Raw genomic sequence first — 21508 nt, 5'->3', positions numbered from 1 at the left:
TAACAACAGACAGAGACATGGTGCCTAATGTGGAAGATAGTGATGATGTTAGGAAAACCAAGAAACAAATAAATGAAGGCTTGGCCTATGGCTTAGACGTTGTTTTCTGTGAAGAACGACTTAATTCTGCCTAATAGACTGATCTGGAGCCTACATGTCTGAGATTTTTCTTCTCATAATAAATCCGGAAGTGGTTCCACACAATGGAAATGCTCAGGTCAAGAGTCAGAGTGAGAAGTCCTACAGATTTCTGCTAATGAACAAGGCCAAAAACTTGGTGATGGAATTTGCCACCATTGACAATAAACTCATTCTTGGTTGGGTTAAATTGAAAGTAAACAGTAAACGACCATGTTTGGATTGTGCGTGCCCAATTTAGGCATTGCCTGAGTCATACTACAAGCAGGTGAAGTTTCCTAGCCCTGTTCATTCAGCCTTCTCTTTCCAAATCCTCCCTATTTTGAACTTCTCCTGACAAAATTAATTTCTTTCCAGAGCATTCTTTCATGCAGGGGGCCACCAGCCTTACTCAGGAACTCAAGCTAAAAATGTTGGTTCGTTGAGAACTGTTCAAGATGAGTCAAAGATAGCTCTGTACCACTGAAACAGAATGAGAGAGGGGTAGGCAGAAGGTAGGCAGGAATGGTAAAATATTCTACTCAATGTTAGGATTAACTTGCTCCCAACTTTAGTACAACAAATATGAAAGGAATTTTCAAAGCACAGGGGAGTGTGTGACAGAAGATTTCATAAACTCAAGTAATTTAATTTAATTTAATCAATAAATTGGCAAAGCTCTTAATAGATAAACACTCTGCAGAAAAGTAAAAGCAGCAAAGCCTTGATTTAGAAGCTGAAGCCCATTAGGCCAACTCAGTGGTCAAAGTCAGTCCAATTTAAAGTTAGCAGAGTTGGCCGAGCAGACCAAAGGGACTTTTCCTCAAAGACAGTAACTTTAAGTGTTCTCCCAGAATAGCTTTTGTTATTCACAAACCAAGGATGATGTACTTCAAACTATTATTCTCCAAATCGGTAAATTTTATTACATCAATTTCATTAAAATTATTCCCAAACTCCTAAACAGCCAACATGTACTTCAAGGTGGAAACCTTTTTCCAAGGCATTGAGCCGTCCAAATGATGTATGCATAAGAAGGACTCCTGATACTAAATATGGGGAAGAGAATAACCATCTATCGGTGAAAACAATTGATGGATGCAAATTATGTAACAACATCCATATATGTTGTATGTGAGATTACAGTTGTTTTTTGTCACATGATATACAGTTTGTGAGGCCTTGTCAGATATCTTGTCTTTCCAAAGCTATGCTCTTAATCAAAATTTCTAACCCATACTCTATGAATTATCTCTTATACGAGCTGTTATCACCATTTTAGGTGTTCTGTCTAGTTGCGGTGTAGGATGAGAGCTGATGGCTCTGGGACTGCATTTGAGAATGTAGTAGTGTTTATATCCTCTGGCCTTCTGCACTCCTACATGCTCATTTCCATATTATCTTTTGGCATTTTATGAGACAGAGTGTCATTCCCATATTGCAAACAACATAGGGTCTGATTTAGAGTTTGGTGGACTGGGTTACTCCGTCACAAACGTGACAGATATCCCGTCCACCGTGTTACAAGTCCATTATATTCTATGGCAATTGTAATAAAACGGAAGGATATCAATCACATTTGTTATGGAGTAACATGTCCATTAAACTCTAAATCAGGCCCAAAATGCCTTAATTTCAATTCACGACTCTAAAAATGTGAATTCTAAGAAATTGTTATTTTAGTCCTGCATTTCTTTGTACATTACATGTTGTGATTTCTTACTGGTGAATAGCTAAACACAAAATCATGTCTTTGTTCATCTGTCCTCTAGACCTTAAATGAATATCTAAGATTTTCTTTGTTTGCTGTGGCCTATCCCAAGGAACACTTCAAATTGAGCATTGCATTTATTTCACAGCAAGACAACTACCCTCACCATTTAAGTGCGTGTCTTGGCCCGATGTTGAATTTCCCTTAACAAACCCGGGATGTGAAATTTGCACATTGACTGGTTTAAGAATGGTAATGCAATTAGTGATGAAGCCTATGTATTAGCTGAGTAGTTAATTGCAAATTAACTACCCTGCCCTCCTTGAGGCTTCTAACATGATTCCTATGGGGACAAATTCCTTTTTTTAATCAGCCATTAATACATTGCTTTCTGATTTGCGAATAAGTGTGGAATCCCCTTCCTTACCACCTCCTATTTGTGATGTGGAAAAGGTTGCAAAAGCTCTTTTATGAATCTGAAACACTTGTCTGACTTCTAAATGGGCTGTTGTACATTGGCAAACACCCTTCTTCAGTCTATAAACCTGTGATTTTGCAAATCCCATGAGTTGTACATCTGCTTCCAAGTTTATTTTGGAGACACTGGTGTAAACCCTTACCTCCCTCTAACGAGGGAACTGGAGGCAAAATTTCCAGCTGCAAATTTTCATCATCATATCTGTATTTCTGTTTCTATCACAACCTGATTTCTATTGTAGTAAAGCATTTGTCCTTTCAGTCGTAAAATGACAACTTAATGTAGACCAAAATGCTAACTCATAATCTTCTTTTGCGTAGACATGTTTTCCACGGAACGTATTTGTAATACCAGCGAGCGATGATACATTGCAACAGGTTTTAGTTGTATTGACTTCAGAAGACAGCTAAATGAATGTTCTTGACTTCAAATTTTAAAGTGTTGTCAGTCTACCAGTCGATATGATTATAGTTGTAAAATTAATTTCAAGGTGTCTTAGGGGTGACCTAAGTTATCATCTCATTTTCATTTACTTGGAAATAGCCCTGGCCTAATAGGTTGTGCATTTTGTAATAAGCTGATGGATGTTTCACACAGCCATTCACACTGTTATTCAAGATGTCACCTCCTTCAAATACCACACAATTCTAGGCCTTCTACAGTGATTGTCATGCAACAGTAGTCCTATGCACAGGATCTCCACTGCGTATCCTTTGTCAATTAACTATAGGATCATAAAAGGCACTGAGATTGGTTAAGGTATGATGGAAGGAACTCAGCAATAGTCGAGTGAAGTCTTTGGCCTGTGAAAATCTGTGTTTTGTGTAATTACATTCATTGTAACTTAGTTGTCCTCAACTACTTAATACAACAGGATACAATATCCTCTTCTGGATATAATACATTATGCACTAACTGTTTTCACACCTGGGAGCTTCCCATTATTGCAGAAAGCATTTCTTAATTTCTGGAGATATTGGATGCCTAATCCTAACTAGTTGCTGAATAATAATGTTCTCCTCTAAACTGAGTCCCTGATTTAGAGTTTGGCAAATGGATACTCCGTCGCAAATGTGACGGATATCCTGTCCACCAAGTGCATTGGGATATATTGCATTTTTAATAGGTGGACAGGATATCTGTGATGTTTGTGATCGAGTACCCATCTGCCAGTCTCCAAATCAGGCCTTAAGACTAGCCTAAGGAAGTAGCGGTTGTCTTGAAATAGTGATGTTATCCATTAGCATGTTCTGCCATTACTACTGACAATAACATTGATGCCATCTCTGATACCAACTCCACTGACTACAGCATTAGCTCCACCTCCTGTACTCCTTCATCTCCTCGCATCATCCATGTACTATAGGGTAAAGAAACCAGATCGCATAACATCATGTTAAATTAATGTAGTTGAGGCCATAATCTGGAACAAAGCTACTCCTACACTGACACAAATAAAAATCATAAAAATTACCAAATTAATAGACCTCCTGGTAGCCACCGCCAGCCCTCAGTACAGACTCACTTACTCTGTCAACCAGCTTCCTGGTCTGGTCCTGCTACACCAGAATGAAAGCACCCAAGTTGACTCCACATGAGATCTCTACAACTCTTAGCATACTCCTTTATAGCCACTGAGTAGTAACCATAGCACAAATCTCTTATCCAGGCCCCAAAAGGTTGTCATTCAGCTGAAGATGGATCACCTGCATGAGCTGATACCAAGTTTGGCATCCATACTTTCCTCTCTCTCTGCAACAAGCACTCTCCTCCCAAGAACAGCCCTTCTAACCTCTTACACCTCACTCGGCACATCTGCTCCTGAAGAGCTCAGCACACATGCCAAACTCAGTGTTTCGGGGCAATCCTCAACACATATCACCTCAAACACACTCCACCCTCTTAAGTACTTTGGGCATTATTTACAAAGGTAACTTTTATTTTTGAGTAAATTTGCCCTTTGGAATAAGTTTACTACTTTTGGTATTCAAAAACTCCAAGTGTAAACTTGCTACAAAATTGTCAATTACATGACTCTACCCCAGAGCAATGCAATTGGCTTAATCATGTGTGGGTGGGTGATGTCCCCTCCAAACTTTACCCTCACCCTCCATAAACTTCCTAATCCCATCCTCTTACCCCTTTTACCACCCACTTCCTCAAATCTTCTAAAATGTATACTTAAGTGTGCAAGAGACCCTGCAGTCGAGGCGGAGAACTCAACGCACATAAATATAGGTAATGCAGTGGCGTGAAACTCAGTATTTAGTCTGTGAATTGCAATTTGTAATAAATTGGAAAAACACTAGCTGCAAACAGGAAGCTGTGCTTGGTCCATGCTCCATGGCACTGAAAGAATGTCGGAGAAGAATGCAGGAGGAGGTGAACTTCCAGATGGAAGCAGGAGGCGTGACCAGTAAGAAGCAAGAAAAGAATAGTGAATTGGCTGCCAACCAATGGTAAGTATTAGTAAGTAAAGGGTGGTCTCTAAGCCCATTTTTAAGTAAAAATAAAATAAATATATATATATATATATATATATAGATATATTGATATATATATATATATATATATATATATAGCATTAACATTCGCAGAAAGCGCGCTGTACTCGGAATCTAAAACTAGGGGCCAGATGTACGAAGTATTTTTGCATGCGCAAACGGGTTTGCAACTCGTTCGCGCATGCAAAAATACTTAAGGGCCATGTACAAACCCTAATTAGCGAGTCGCAATTTATTTGTGACTCGCTAATTAGGATTTGCGACTTGCTATTAGGATGGGGCGTTTCAAGGGCGTCCCTTCCTAATAGCGAGTCTGAGCCCTATGTATGACAGTTTTGCGACCTCAAAACAGTTGCAATTTACCACCTACTTCAAGTTGGTAATAAAGCAATCACGAATGGTAAGGGGTGCCCAGGGAATGTGAATGCATGGGAAAATATTTTTAAGGGCAGGCAGTGGTCCCAGACGAAAACGTTCCATTTTTTTTTTTTAATGCATCCTGTTTTCCTTTAAGGAAAAAGGGCTGCCTTAAAAAAAACCTGCTTTATTTAAAAGCAGTCCCAGACATTGAGGTCTGCTGAGCCCAGCCGGCCACCATCCCTGGGAGGGCCTGCCATTCCCAATGGGCTCGCAAATTGCGAGTGACTCAATAATATTCATGAGCCTCGCATTTTGTGACCCCAATTGGACTCACTAACAGTGTCTCTGACACTGTTGTACAATTGCGACTCACAATTTTTTGCAATTTTCGAGTCGCAAAAGCAAATGGTCGTACATCTGGCCCTAGGTCTCTTGCGCATGTCATGGAACTTTCCTCTGCAGGAGTAATTTCATCCGAGTTCAAACCGGGGCACGTTTCTTTTTTGCAAAAGCCAGCGTGAGCCACGTGCTTGAATTTCTGAGCGCGCGCGTCTCTTCTCCAGGCCGCTACAGAGAAGGCGTGGGCGTCTGAGGAGACGCCAATAAAGCCCTCCATCCCTCTGGCTAGTCAATATGACAGACCAACCATCCCATTGAGACTTCCACTCCAGGCCGCCAAATCTATAGCAGTGCAATCAGTTGTTATTACAGTCTGATATGTTGAACACAAACCATTCACGCAGGGAAGCGCGTGCAAACGAAGACTCCAGTCAGTGTCATGCATAAACCATTCGAACGCCTGAAGGCAATTACGTGGGCCTGGCCTCTCCCACAAATGAGTGACACTTTGCCATCAAATGCCCGGCTGGCACGCTCATGCTGTCATTTGTACCGAGCACAACATGCCAAAGCCACGGAGAGAGGCACACTTGAGAGTCTGCGGCTAGCTGTGGGTTTTATTGCAGCGCAGCACTTTCCCCCGGTGTGATCAGGTGTGTTTAGCATAACAAAGAGCAGGGGGGACTCATGCACTCCCTCAGCCCTGAGAAGCGGAGCTCGCTGGCAGGAAGGCAGGTGAGGAGAGGCGGCTTCAAAGCGGGTTTCTCTCCCTCTCCCGCTGACAGCTGTGGCTGCGCGCAGCACTTTCAAAGGGAGAGACCGGGCGCGCAGATGGAGAGAGCGCACAGAACAACAAGCATTTGCAATGCAATCGGTCTCGCCGTTGGGACCTTATATGTATATAGTTATGCAGCACATTAGCCTGGGTGCTGAAACGTCTACTGTATCTTTTAATTGCACTGTTCTGTTGTCTCCTATAGAAATGTAAACACATGGTGCTACAGTTCAGCCAAAAGAGGCATGCTCCATGACATTTCCTGTGAAAGCCAACATTTATTGCTGTCAAAAGTGGTAAAATAATACTGTTCCAGTTCTTCAACTATTTAAGATATCAGTCAGCCCAAAACTGTGACAGAAATTGTCTTTCTTTATCGCTTCCAGTGCTCACTATATGTCAATAGCCACGGTCCGTAAGTTGAGGCCTAAAAATAGAGATGAGCAGATATATAGGCAGTTGTCTTACTCTGTATAAAGTAGTAAAATTGAGTGAAAATGCTCCAGTGAAGAATGATGTTCGCTAATGCTGTGATATCACACCCTGTCGAAGTTCAGAATGCCACAATTTGGATACTGCATATACTGCACTGAAGTAAACAGAGAACTTCCCATAACTTGTGTCAGCAATGAATATGTTTGCCTTTCCGGATTCAGTGTGAAACATTGACGAAGTTGAGGGCAGGAGATGGTTTCCTTTCTTTTAACCGCTTTAGTGTGACTGTTTACAAAAATTAAAGTTAGAGTGTGAGGGTGAAGCCTCCTTTATGTCCCAAGTTTGATTTTTTATTTAGTTTTGCTATAACACCAGCGAGCACAGAGAGCTGGCATCACAGCAGAACAAAGTGAAAGTAGAACGTGCTAAAGCCGTAGTCTACTTTCTCTGTTGATTGATGCTGGAAGGCATAGCTTTTACCCCCAAACACCAATGTCTGCAGGAGAAACAGCATTGGAAAGGGTACAAAGCCCCTTTCCACTGTTGTCGCTCCATTGTAGATCTCTACTTGGTGATAGTTCTGAGATAGAACTCTCCCAGCAGGGATCAACCCCACTGAACACCAAGGTAGTAGTTCATTGTAGAAGAAGCAGTCTCTTGGTTAAGGATCAGTGCGCTCACTGACCAAAGGCCATAACAGTCATTCTGACCTCAAGAGGTAGAAATCCCACTAGACAACAGGATTGTGCATGGTGCATGGTGGAAAATAAAGGAGCTGGGCAGCTCACTCTAGTATCGGGCCAGAGCCACACATCAATGTGCATACTGTCTTTCTGCACCCTGGGGGTACATTGGGGATTTATTCTTTCTGAGGGTGCTGCCTCTTGGGCATGCTCCATTGACCCCTTCACACCCACTAGGGGCAATACAGTCTTTCTCTCCACAGTGTTTAGTTTTCAGAAATGTCTGGGTCTGGAAGGTTTCCCTGTGTGGCGGCACAGTGTGGGCCCAAATACCATAGCTACCTATGTTGCTTAAGTGAGACAATTTTGATGGAGACACATAAGTAGGGTACCATTTTTATTGAAAAATGTGCAGTAATTGTGGGTGGTAGCAATTAAGTGGTCTTCCCCAGCCTCCATAGCTTTCCTTCACAGAAATGTGGGAGAAATGTATGATTTTAGCCAAGGTTTTTATGTTTGCAGTGCATTGTGGGTAGGAAAACTTAATGAAATACATGCAAGTCAGACCATCCTGGAATCTCCTGGGTGTCTAGCTCTCCAAAGTGTCGGGGTTTGGCAGGTTTCCCTGGGAGGCAGCTGAGCCCAGGCACAAATATCGCAGCCACCACTATTGCCAAAACAGGTATTTTCTTTTTCAGTAAATGTTAATATCTCCACGTTGTGTTAAGGGAGCTTGTGTGCCAAGGTCAGTAGTCCCAGCCACAAAAGTTGGGTACCATTTTTATCAGAAGAAATGCAGAAACTGTGTAACATTTGCTGTTATGAACTGAATTTTTATTGGCTTCCAATTGTAAGGCAGTGAGCAAGAAAGATCACATTTTGCAAATTACCCACTGAATCATATGCTGGAATGGGTAATGTTCCGAGCTGTACCAATAACCACTGTTCATACAATCAGTGTTCATACAATCAGTATCTAGAGTACATTTAAAAAATGTATAGGTTTCCCTCATACCCATTTATCAATCATTACATTTTACCTACAACGAAAATCATTATAAACTGCATCTCAGTTTTTGGCTCTTGGTATTGCATGTTTACGCGCAACCAACAAACACTATATATCCCTGCGAACAGAATGATCTGACTGATGTAACAGTATATTGCTTTTGCAAATAGGTCATCGGGGCAAAATCTTCTAACTGACAATGGTGGCTTTCTTCTAACTGATGACGGCGGCGCTGTTAAATATTGGAACAAATCAATAGGTGAGATTGCACATATACCAATGGAAAATATCAAAGCTGCATACTTCTATTACAGTGAGGCAATGCAAGCAGGTTTGGATATTGCATATTACACCTGGTGAAGTACGATCCTGCTTGTTGGATTTGCAAAGCTCCTTGAAGCACTGTTGTTTTCCATAGAAGAAACACACCATACATAGATCCATATTTCATTCTTGCAGCTAAGTGTCGTTTAATCAAATGCGACGTTTTGCTAGACAGACTGCGGTGCTTTGATTGCACCAAAATAATAATTGTGCTAACATTAGAGGTGACACCTTTAATCAAACAAAGCATTGTACCCACTTTAGGTTTGGACCTTTTTTTATTGTTCAGTCCCACAAATGAGATATTGGACAGTATCACTAGTAGTGCTGTAACTAGTTTGGATACGCTGCCTGGTAGTGCGTGTACAAAGGGCGGCGGTGCTTGGGGCAAAGCTTTGGTTACCATGTGCATCATTCATACTTTAATCAGAATTATGCTGCCTTATGGTGGTAACTGCATTAAACAAATGCATTTACCCTAACGAGAAGTGCGCCATCCGCAGCATTTTAATTGCAGTGATGTAATGAGCCTTCTGGGTGGCTGGGTCAAATCGGATGCTGATACTAAGATCACTTTAAGTTGCCTGGTGAAGTTCTGTCATGCCAGTTGCGACTTTGCGAAACTTTTTTTGGGGAGTTTTATATAGCGCGAACTAGACCCGAGAAATCGGGTTTCGGAGCGCTTTACATGAGCACCGGTTTTGTTACAAATTGACTCATTCATGTTTGGCTAGGCAGGGGAGATTAAGTGATTAAGAATCTTGCGCGTTGTTGCCCAGACTCGAGCCCGGTTCCCCAGCTTCCAGGTCGACCGCTTTTCCCTTAAGGCTACAGAATGATCACTGTTCTAATTACATAAATGTGCTATGCTATTTCGGCGAAGAAGTGACGTTTTATTGTGTGGTTGAATGTCGGCGCAATGACCCTGACCGTAGCTCAAGGAATTTCTGTCAATGGTGGGTGGCGATGCTGGACTAAGAACGGCGCTGACTTTAGCCCACTGAACTCGTGTATCCGCATTTACGCGAGGTCTGTCATTTGTTTCTAAGCATCCGTTTACGCTTCTGCTGCTTGAGGCATCGATTTTCCTCTGCACCCCTGCATATTTGCGTACTTTTGTCTTTTTTGCTTCCCGTGTCCCTAACCAGATTCCTTTCTAGAGCTGGTGTAAATAAGGCGTTATGGCAGTGAAAAAATATTAAAACGTGCCTCGCTTATTATAAATTTGTAGTTGTATGCCCCACATACATACACATCCCATGAGCAATTATTCATACATACGTCACTGCTATTTTACAAATGTCTCCAATGGGAAACACCCATTACAACGACTCTGTTTTCACGCGCTGCCATCGCAACGCGGCTTTCACATCGCAGGAGGCTTGACACCGCATGCTTTTAGATCGCATGCTAGTAATGCGCATGCACATTTACATCGCTAGCATTTAAATCGCAAGCAATTGCAACGCATAAACTCGTGCTGCTGATATAGTACACTAAATGCTATGCAGACAAACATATACATGCCATGGTAGAAACATGACTTTTAACACACTATGACCCACTTAAATTAACTGTACTGACTCAACAGCTGCTCCATACTGATCTGACTCGTCGTGCGCTATGTAACGTACTAGACCTTGCCGCATATTTCTGTAGCATTTTTTTTTTAGCCTAAACGAGGCCACCAAGCAGTCTCTGAGTGGAGCAAGTCTGTTAGTAAAGTGAATGTTTTATAATGTGATCTGTGCTGTAAGCATTTTAGTATTAAGTCCGAGTTCCAGTGTCACGTGTGCAGCTCGTGGCAGTGCTTAACGCGCCATAAAAGGAAGGGTTGCTACTGATCGACTAGCATTTCCTTGCACTTCCTGTCCTTACCTCCCCCTACTACCATTGAGTCCGTAATGTTGATGTGTTGACTGTATAAGAAAGTATTCATTTGGAGTGGTTTGTTAAGGATGTGTAAGATTGCAGCTAAATCAAAGGGCACACTCACATGCATAATCAAAGGGCACACTCACATGCAAGGAGCAACAGACACCACGCGGTGCCAACTACACAAGCACGTGGGTCTACGTTGCTCACCCATGAGTAGTGATGGTGTGACCCACAGTCATGGATACTTCCCGATGGGTAGCAGCGAGGGATAAAGAAGAAATAAACCCTGCTTTGCAGAAATGTTTTAAGGCTTCAGCATACTTGGCTGTCTATGGCCGAGGCCCCCCCATCTTTCTAGGGGCCCCATCATTAAACTTTCAGGAAAGTCCCAGACAGTGGCATTACGCAAACCCGATGGGGCCCCTGCACAATGTGAAAAGGGGCTCTCATGTCTCTAATATCTGATAAATATTGAAAGAATTTGCACTGAGTGGGGCCCTCCTGAAGGACTGGGATTCCCCTCAAGGGTTTTAAGGCCTGCGAAGACGGACTCCAATGATCAGACCATAGGTGTTGAGGACCAGAATGAGCTGAAAATAGATGATACATTTAGGGCCGGATGTGCATTGTGGCTGCGGTGAAGGAAGTGCATTGTGGCTGCGGTGAAGGATGTGCATTGTGGCTGCGGTGAAGGATATGCAGTGTGGCTGTGGGGAAGGATGTGCAGTGCAGTGTGGCTTTGGTGAAGGATGTGCAGTGTGGCTGTGGTGAATGCTGTGCAGTGTGGCTGTGGGGAAGGATGTGCAGTGTGGATGTGCAGTGTGGCTGTGGTGAAGGATGTGCAGTGCAGTGTGGCTTTGGTGAAGGATGTGCAGGGTGGACGTGCAGTGTGGCTGTGGTGAAGGATGTGCAGGGTGGACGTGCAGTGTGGCTGTGGTGAAGGATGTGTAGTGTGGCTGTGGTGAAGGATGTGCAGTGTGGCTGTGGTGAAGGATGTGCAGTGCAGTGTGGCCTTGGTGAAGGATGTGAAGGGTGGATGTGCAGTGTGGCTGTGGTGAAGGATGTGCAGTGATTTGGGACTAAATTATTGCCAAATATATATTCAAAGCTGAAATTTGAATGGTAATAACAACTGCTGCCGTCTCAGACCTGAGTTTTCTTATTTAAGCTGACTTCCTGGTGTACATCGTTGTCTCTGCTGTGCTTGTTCCTACTGCTCTTTTGCTGCCCATGTGCCTCTCCTCCTCCCTTCTCTGTGATACCTTTGTGTGTGTATCCTCATACATTTTATTTTCACCCATGTGCGTCTTCCCTCACTCCACGTTGCGCTCTCTAGTGCTTTAGATCCCCCTTATTCTTTTCAGATCGGCAAACAAACGAATACGCACTTGGTTCATTTTGTAGACGGATCCCTTAAACTAATAGGTCTCAAAATCGAACTTATTGGCTCCGCTAATACTTATTAGAGGAAGTGCTTTATAATAGTGAGGGGCTTTTGTACGTGTAGTCCCCAGATGTCTTGTAAACCAAGTTCCATAAAAATGCAACATTTTAAGCTACTTTAGTGTGGGGGCTTGGAACAGAGTCCCTTTTGCTTAAAAAAATTAAACAGTACCCCCAACCGTATGTTATCACGAAGGCAAAGTGCAATAAATGAACGTGCAAGGGTACATTGTAAAGAGCACTCTACGAATGGCTAAGACCACCTGCAATCTTGTGTGTATCTGCCCGTATAATTTGATGTACAGTAAGCTTGAATATCGCAATAATAGACCACGAAAGGAGAATGAGAAGAGGCCACGTGTTCAGTTTATTTACGGACACTGAACGTAATGCAATAGTAATTGACACATGTGCGTGGCGGGAAACTTTTTGCGGGCTGGGGGGTGGATGGGGTGGGGGCTGAAGACACAAAAAACCCTGGTTTGCCTGCAGCCTCGTATAGAGACCAAAAACCCCAAAACAACGTGTTGTAATGGTAACGCGATGTATTCGTATACGTAGTAATGCCGTCTTCCATTGGGGTAACACATTGCAGTTGGAATGGTATGCGGTGAAAAAACACGCGATGTAACAGCAATTGCGATGTAGAAACGGCGTGGTAAAAGCACCCGCTGTAACTGTTTGCGATGTCGGATCATACATCCGTCTCCAATGTGTATTTAGCCACCAGATTCGTATTGGGACGTTTAGGTGAAGCAGCCGGTACTTTATTTTGCAAGACACTGGTGCAACTTCATGTCCTTTGAATGCACGGGTCCAATAGACTGCGACCTCCGGGGTGCGACATCTAACTATCGTTCATCTTGCAGCCTCGCGTGTGCAAGCATACACACAAGCATCAACTCATCACGCTGAAGTGGATGCCTGCTTGTGCCCCGGGGGGACCGCAAAGTGCTTTCTGATAGAGAAGCACTCTAGTAGGTCCCTGCTTTTGCCCCAGGGGCACTATAGTGCACGCAATGGACACAAAGATAAACCCCTTTATGGGGGCTTGTTTTGAAGCGACGAGCCGGTGGCGTAACATATAAAGATGCCGACGTTGGAGCTGGAGAGCAGAGTTCGATCCTCGGCTTGGGCTGTATAATGATAAATAATTAAAAGGAGGTCCGCTGCGTTGGCTGTATTAATCCTAAATAATTAAACAGAGATCTCAGCTAAAACAAGCTTTGTGGGGAGAGGCAAATAAAACAAGCATTGGCAGGGACAATAAAACAAGCATTGGCAGAGACAAATACAACAAGCAGTGGCAGAGAAACATAAAACAAGCATTGGCAGAGACAAATAAAACAAGCATTGGCAGAGATAAATACAACAAGCATTGGCAGAGACAAATAAAACAAGCATATGCAATAGATGGGGGTGTGAGAAGGCATTGGAAGAAAGTAGTCTGCAGTAAAGGGGCCAATAGCCGTGGAAGTACACAAATGAAGAAATGTCCATCATAAGGAGGGACTAACAAGCCTACGACCAATTGGAAGGCACCATCTAGGACACCAGCCAATGAAAATGATGGGTGGAGAGTGGGTGGAGCTTATATTCACTATAGTGTATACTGCATGTCTCAACGAGACAGCGCAAGCGCTGCCTAGGCGAGACCTAAAAAGAGGCCAGGTGAGGGAGGAAAAACGGAAGTAGGGTAGGGGAAGAGAGATGGAGATCGAGGACAGGAAATGAATTCACAGAGAGGCTTTTTTTCAAAAATAATGAAAGGGTTCTGCCCGTATTAGAATGTCACTGCGCTTCCAGCATAAAAGAGCGCATGGTTGACATTACATTCACTTCTAGAGTTAGATCGTGGCTCGGTGATGCAAATGTTGCTTGGTACATACAAGCACATACACTATTCACACTGTATTTTAGTTCTGACCCTTTAACCACCTTCTGGGAGTAAGCCTGACCGCCTGATATTGACAGACAAGTTTAGAAAATGCAGAACTCTGGTATCCACATCAAATGTAGTAGTCTTAACCCATTCGCTGCTAGGCCTTCCCCCTCTCCCCCTCCTCCCCCCCCCCCTGCTAAGCCTTGTTTTTGGCTATTTGGGGTAGTTTGCGCTCAGGCGCCTGTAACTTTTTGACCCCATAAGGTATCCACACCAAATGTGCGTCCTTCTCTTCCAACATCCTGCGGATTCTAAAGGGACCCAGGGTGTGTGGAGTCCACAAATTAGTCAAAATACAGCAACATTTTGTTCTTTTGGGGAAACATGGGAGAAAAGTGCATGAGAAAGAAGAAAGAACCTGCTTTTTTCCCTACAAATGGTATTAATGAAGAGTTTGCGGCGGTAAAATCACCATCTTTCGAGCTTTCAGGAACAGGCAGACTTTTGCCAGAAAACCAAAATTTTCTACACAGTTTGTGCATTTTACTGGGACATAGCCTATTTTTTGTGCTTTCAACCTCCTTCCAGTTAGGGGTAGGAATGTGTGTGCAACCAATAATGGATCCTGGAAAACTATACATTACTGAAAAGAAGACAACATTTAGAATTCAGCAAGGGGTCATTTGTGTTGCTGCTTCAAGGTTTTCCTATAGAAACTAACAGTTGAAATTGAGTGCAAAAAACCAGCCATTTGTGCCTTTGTTTTCACCCGTGACTTCTTCAAAGTATGGCAGATGTTTGAAAGCAATATACCGTTACGTCTGCTGGACCCTTCTACTTGTGGGGATTTGTAGGACTTGTAGGTTCACTAAGAGCGCGAGGTACCCCGAGCCAATAACTGAGCTACGCCTTGCAATGGTTTTTTATTGCGTAGCGGGTATACAGCAATTCATTTGGTGAAATATAAAGAGTGAAAAATTGGTATCAAGGAAATCTATGTATTTCCGAAATGGGAATAAAATATAAAGTTTTAAAGCAGTGGTTATTTGCACATCACCGAATTTGTGGGTACCCATACTATCATGTGAATTAGAGTGCATTTTTAAAGATGACTTCTTTTTTACACATTGTCTTACATTTGGAAGGCAGCTATGCATAGAAAGGCAATTGGTAATAACATTGTTCCACTATTCTGAGTTCCCCTAAGTCTCCTGATAAAAATGGTACCTCACTTGTGTGGGTAGGCCTAGTGCCTGCGACAGAAAACAATCCAAAACGCAGCATGGACACATCACATTTTTCCAGTGAAAATGTGCCTAGCTGTGGATTTTGGACCCTAGCTCAGTTGGCGCCCAGGGAAACCTAGCAAACCTATACATTTTTTAAACTAGACACCCAGAGGAATCCAGGATGGGCTGACTTGTGTGGCTCTCAGCAGGTTCTGTTACCCAGAATTCCTTGCAAACCTCATCCTTTGTAAAAAGAAAAAAACACATTTCCCTCACATTTCTGTTATGAAAAGTTCTGGACTCTGTGGGGAGCCACAAACTTCCACCCACCCAGCATTCCTCCAGGTCTCCTGATAAAAATGGTACCTCACTTGTGTGGATAGGCCTGGTGTCCTTGACAGAAAACGGCCCAAAATTCAGTGTGGAAACATTACATTTTTCCAGTGAAAACTGACCCTTTTTTCGCATGGTGTCTAGCTGTGGATTTTGGACACTTGCTCAGCCAGCACCTCAGGAAACCTAGCAAACCTTACATTTTTAAAAACTAGATACCCAGGGGAATCGAGGATGGGGTGACTTGTGTGGCTCTCAGTAGGTTCTGTTACCCAGAATCCAGCGGCGTCACTATGGGGGTGTGGGGGGTGCAGACCGCACCGGGTGACACCCTCACATGGGGTGACACCCAGCAGGGCGCAGGGGGAGGGCGAAGGCAGTGCAGAGCGAGGTTGCCTGCCTCTGATCACCAAGTTGTGGGCCCATCTTTTGAGCTGTCGGGAGGCCTGCGAAGATGACTTTCAGGCACAGCAGCTCTGTGTACAAGCTGAGGCCTCTCGCCTGCTAGCTCGGCAGTTCTACTCTTACTGAAGACAGTGGCTGCAAGACGGGGTTCTCACTCTCTCTCCTCTCCTTTCTTTTATTTGCTCCCCTGTGAAATGGATCCAAAAAAGAAAATCACTTTTGCTGGAAAATCAATATCGTATTTTTCTGACATTTAATTCCAAAATGCAGCATCGGGAATAAAAGTTTAAAAATATGCAAAATAAATAACTAAATAAAGTAAGACAGAATGGTAGCAAACTGGCCAGATTGATTTTATTCACACCCAAACACATTAGCGCCACTTTTACAGAGTTTGCCAGTGAAGCGCTATTTTTGTTGTCTTGGACTTGTTTTCACAGGGCTTGGAACTTGTGCACCAATCCTGGAGGTACTGCAATGTGAGGATTGAAAAACAAAATTTGCACTGCTGCTCTGCATCTAGGGATGTTGTCTTTTTTTACCATACTGCTTACGTTTTGTAAGGATATAAGCAATGGTCATTGAAATGGGTCCATTCAGGGCCCTGTTGTCATGTCCTTAACTTTTCAGGCAAAAGCACTCACTGATTTCTGAACAGTGAGTGTAAAAGCGTTAAAGTAACCATGTTGTTCCTGCTTACATTTCACATGGTTTGCAAAACTTTGCATTCCCTATGATTGTTTACTTTTTCCAGGATGCTGCCACTTTTTACTTGTAGGCCACATATTGCTCTTGCCCAGTGCGTAATTTAAATTGAGCCGCATCCAGGTGTTTATAGCTGGCAACAATTGGGTTGTAGTTGAAGGCAGTGTGAGTTTCTCTCAGAGGGGCAGTATGGTGTTCAGTGGGGGAGAGGATGTGGCACTATGGGCAGAGCTGCTGAATTTGGAACTGGGGAACCAGGTTCAGCCTTAATTATCAGTCCGCCAGATCACTCTCCTGAGAGAGCACTCTCATGCTAGACCTTAGAAGGCTTCGCAAGACATTAGAATCCCTGGTGTCGTAGCACCAGCAGGTGCACCCTAGCATGACAATGACAAGTGTAGGATAACCTTCAAGGCTTGTCCACCACTATTCATACTGAAGTTCACCTCCAGTCTTGCGGGCAGGCCTATGAAGCAGCACACCCTAGAACAATAGTGACCCCGTCACTGAGATCACAGGACCCTTTCGAAGGGCCAGCTCTAGGGCAGTGCAACCGGTGTGACCGCACCAGGTGCTGATTTTAGGTGGAGGCATCATTTTTGCAAGTCTATTATGGTTTTAAAAGCGCTTGCTGCCTCCTTCCTGGCCTCCAGCAATTTTCGGTAACAATAAAAATGTCATGATGACTCTGGTATTAATGTTCTTCCTAGAGAGAGATCGGAATTTTTGTCTAATGGAAGATTTGACTCATGGAAAGGTAGCTCAGAGGGTTAATGTACCTGCTGCAAAGAACATGTACCATGCAGATCACAAAGTGCACATAATGTAAATAGGCCAGTGGGCTACTGCTTTTGTCAGAGAGATCCTTTTGTTACTTGCAGTTTATAAGTTAAAATCCTAATGTAGAACAGTGAGCTATTAACTGTCATCTACTCCGCAACAACACAAGTCCCATTTTTTATTAACTTTTGATATGTTTGAGCTACAAACAATTTATTAGTTGAAATGGTCAGATCATGCTGCAGATCTTGCATTATGAGGCAAATATGGCAGAGCCATTATTATTTAGAAAACATTTGCAAACTAGGATTTTTAGCCATTCATGTTTGAACTGCTGTTGTGGAAAAGGGAGAAGTGCTGATGACAGAAACTCCATGGCTCGGAGACAAAGGGCTTGTGCTTTTTATCGTATTTGGGGACATTCTGTGATTAGAAGTATATCCCACTTTGTGAATACATTTTACTGTCAATAACTCATTATAACCTTAAATAATCATGTGTATCCATTGGTTGATAAAACAGGGCAGTGAAACCAAACAAATACAAAAAATTGGGATTTTTGCGCATTCTGGCCACACCTCTGGCTCCGCCCACTGATCCAATCCTTGGGTTATTCCCGCCCTCTGATTCTCCGCCCACAGTTCCCCTACTTTTTTCCCCCCACTTCGACCACTGATAGATCGTGTTGCTGGATAGTGGGAACACTACACCAGTACAAAGTACCATACCTATGATATTATAAATTCCAATATACTGTTGACTAGCAGGTAGCCCACTGTACAACCTGATGAATGAGTCATTATCACACTGTTGTTAACAGGCACATTTTGTAAATATAGGACCTACATTTACAAACGTTACTAAGGATTCTGTATGGTCCCGTTATTTGCCAACTGTGTCCACTTGCGGACTCAGAGCGGAGGAGGTCCATGCGGTAAGTCGTGAGGGGGTGACACCATGAGTTACCCGCACCGGGTGACACCAACCTTAGTGACGCCACTGCCAGAATCCCTAGCAAACCTTAAACTTTGTAGAAAAACAAACACATTTTCATCACATATCTGTGATGCAAAGTTCTGGAATCTGTGGGCAGTCACAAACTTCCATCCACCCAGAATTCCCCCAAGCCTCCCGATAATAATGGGATCTCACTTGTGTGGGTAGGCCTAGAGCGGAAATTATGATTTGTATAACAAAAGTTGAGGTTTGCAGGGGATTCTGGGTAAGAAAGCTTTGGGAGATCCACGCAAACCACACCTTCCTGGACTCCCCCGGGTGTCTCGGTTTCAGAAATGTCTGGGTTTGGTAGGTTTCCCTAGATGGCCGCCAAGTGCGGAACCAAAACTGCTGGTGCAGGTCGTTTTGTGATAGATCATTTTGATGTCTCCACAATACATGTGTACTCTTCCCTGTTGCAGGCACATGACCTATCCATACAAGTGAGGTCAAATTGTTTTCAGAAAACCTTGGGGGCTGCTAGGTGGTAGGGAATTTGTGTCAGCCCAGTGATCCCACAACTTTAACACACAGAAATGTGAGGAAAATGTGATGTTTTTCGCTAAATTTGATGTTTGCAGGGGATTCTGGGTAAGAAAAAGTTGGGGGATCCATGCAAACCACACGGTCCTGGACTACCCCGGGTGTCTAGTTTTCACAAATGCCTGGGTTTGGTAGGATTCCCCATATGGTCACCAAGCCCGAAACCAAAAACACTGGTGCAGTTCGTTTTGTGATAGATCATTTTGATGTCTCCACAATACATTTTGGGCCCTTCCCTGTCGCAGGCACATGAACTATCCATACAAGTGAGGTGGAATTGTTATCAGGAAACCTTGGGGATTGCTGGGTGGTAGGAATTTGTGTCAGCCCAGTGATCCCACAACTTTAACACACAGAAATTAGAGGAACATATGATGTTTTAGCTAACTTTGATGTTTGCAGGGGATTTTGGGTAAGAAAAAGTTGGGGATCCATGCAAACCACACCTCCCTGAACTGCTCCGGGTGTGTAATTTTCAGAAATGTCTGGGTTTGGTAGGTTTCCCTAGATGGCTGCCGAGCCCAGGACCAAATATGCAGGTGCCCCCTTTGCAAAACCAGGTCATTTTGTAATAATTTTGATATTTCCCCAATAAGTTTTGGGCCCTTTCCTTTACAGGCACATGGCCCACCCACATAAGTGAGGTACCATTTGTATTGTGAGACCTAGGGAACGCTGGGTTGTAGGAAATGTGTGTCATCCCAGTGATCCCACAACCTTCCCTCACAGAAATGTCAGGAAAATATGATTTTTATAGCAAAAGCTAAGGTTTTCCGGGCATTCTGGGTAAGAAAACTTTAGGGAATCTATGCTGGCCACACCTCCCTGGAGTCCCCAGGGTGTCGAGGGGCATATTATCAAGCATGGTGTTAGAATTATCGCCGCTTTAGCGGCAGAAAACTGTCGCTAAAGCGGCGATAATGGGCTTGATAATATGCCGCAGAGAATTCCCATAGAAGCCCATGTTGACACCAGAACATGGGTTTCTATAGGAATTCTTAAGGGCATATTATCAAGCCCATTATCGCCGCTTTAGCGGCAGTTTTCTGCCGCTAAAGTGGCGATAATTCTAACACCCGTTTCTTGATAATATGCCCCCTAGTTCTTAGAAATGTCTGGGTTTGGTAGGTTTCCCTAGATGGCTGCCAAGCCCGAGACTAAAACGAGGAGCCTCCTTTGCAAAACAATGTTGTTTTGTGAAAGATAGGGGAGAACCTGGGTTTTTGTTCACGGGCTTGGCGGCCATCTTGGTAAACCTACCAAAGCCAGACATTTCTGTAAACTAGACACCCGGGGAAGTCCAGGGAGGGGTGGCTTGCGTGGATTCCCCAACATTTTCTTACCCAGAATCTCCTGCAAACCTCAAATTTAGCTAAAAAATTTAATTTTCCTCACATTTCTGGATGGGATCAGCATGCCATGAAACACCTCCCAATCAGGGTTCCCCTTTGTTTCCCAATAAAAATTGTACCTCACTTGTGTCGGTGCCCAAAGCAGAGTCAGGCTAAAAACTTTTAAAATGAAAGACTGGGGGAACTAAAGCGTGACCATAAGGGCAGTTTTGTATATACGTTTTTAGGCTGACTCTTCTTTGGGCACCCACACAAGTGAGGTATCATTTTTTTAAGGAGATCGAGTGGAACACTGGGTGGTAGGAAATTTGTGCTGGTGGGGTGATCCTTCAGCTTTTCCACACAGACATGTGAGGAAAATGTGACTTTTTAGCTAAGTTTTGCAGTGGATTCTGGGTAAGAAAACACTGGGGGATCCACGCAAGCCACACTACCAGCCAAGCGACAGTCTTCCCACATTGCTAGCCAAGTGCCAGTCCACACACACCACCAGCAAAGTGCTAGCCAATGCACACTGCCAGCAAAATGCCAGTCCACACACGTTGCGAGGCATACTCCAGTCCACACACACCGCTACCAAACACTAGTCCACACACACCGCCAACAAAATGCCAGTACACACACACAACTAGCCAGACACCATTACATGCGGACCCTCAGCTGAACTCCAACACACACACACACACACACACACACACAAGCGCTCCACAAAACCCCCTTGCGAGTAGATGAGCAAAAACATATCACTGATCTGCCCCAATGGAGGGCAGAAACGGCTCAAATGTGTGCCTAAAAAAGGGCAGTGACCCTTGACTATGGGGTGGCTCCCTGTCATGCCCATTAAGATATCCCTTGGGCCTAATGTGCCTTCAGCACCCCACCCGGCGGGGAGGGGGAGATCTGTTGTATTAACCACAATCTGTCCCCAAGGGGGAGCAGAAAGACTGTGCCCATTTTTTGGGGGGAGGGATGGGTGCACCCCTACACAAAGTAAAAATAGTCCATGGTGTCTAGTGGGTTTTCTGCCCCTCAGAGGGGCAAATAGGGACCTGTTGCCCATATCTGACCCCTGGGGGGTGGGGGGGCAGAAAGACTGTGCCCATTTTTTTCGGGGGTGGAAGCATTGGAATGCCCCTTCAAGGCAGCACCCACCCCTGCACAAGGAAAAAATGAGTCCCTGGTGCCTAGTGGGCTTTCTGGCCCCCTGGGGGGCAGATCTGGGGCTAT

The sequence above is a fragment of the Triturus cristatus genome, chromosome 10 (assembly GCF_964204655.1).
Source record: "Triturus cristatus chromosome 10, aTriCri1.1, whole genome shotgun sequence".
Taxonomy (NCBI): domain Eukaryota; kingdom Metazoa; phylum Chordata; class Amphibia; order Caudata; family Salamandridae; genus Triturus; species Triturus cristatus.
Note: the sequence above shows the minus strand (reverse complement) of the source record.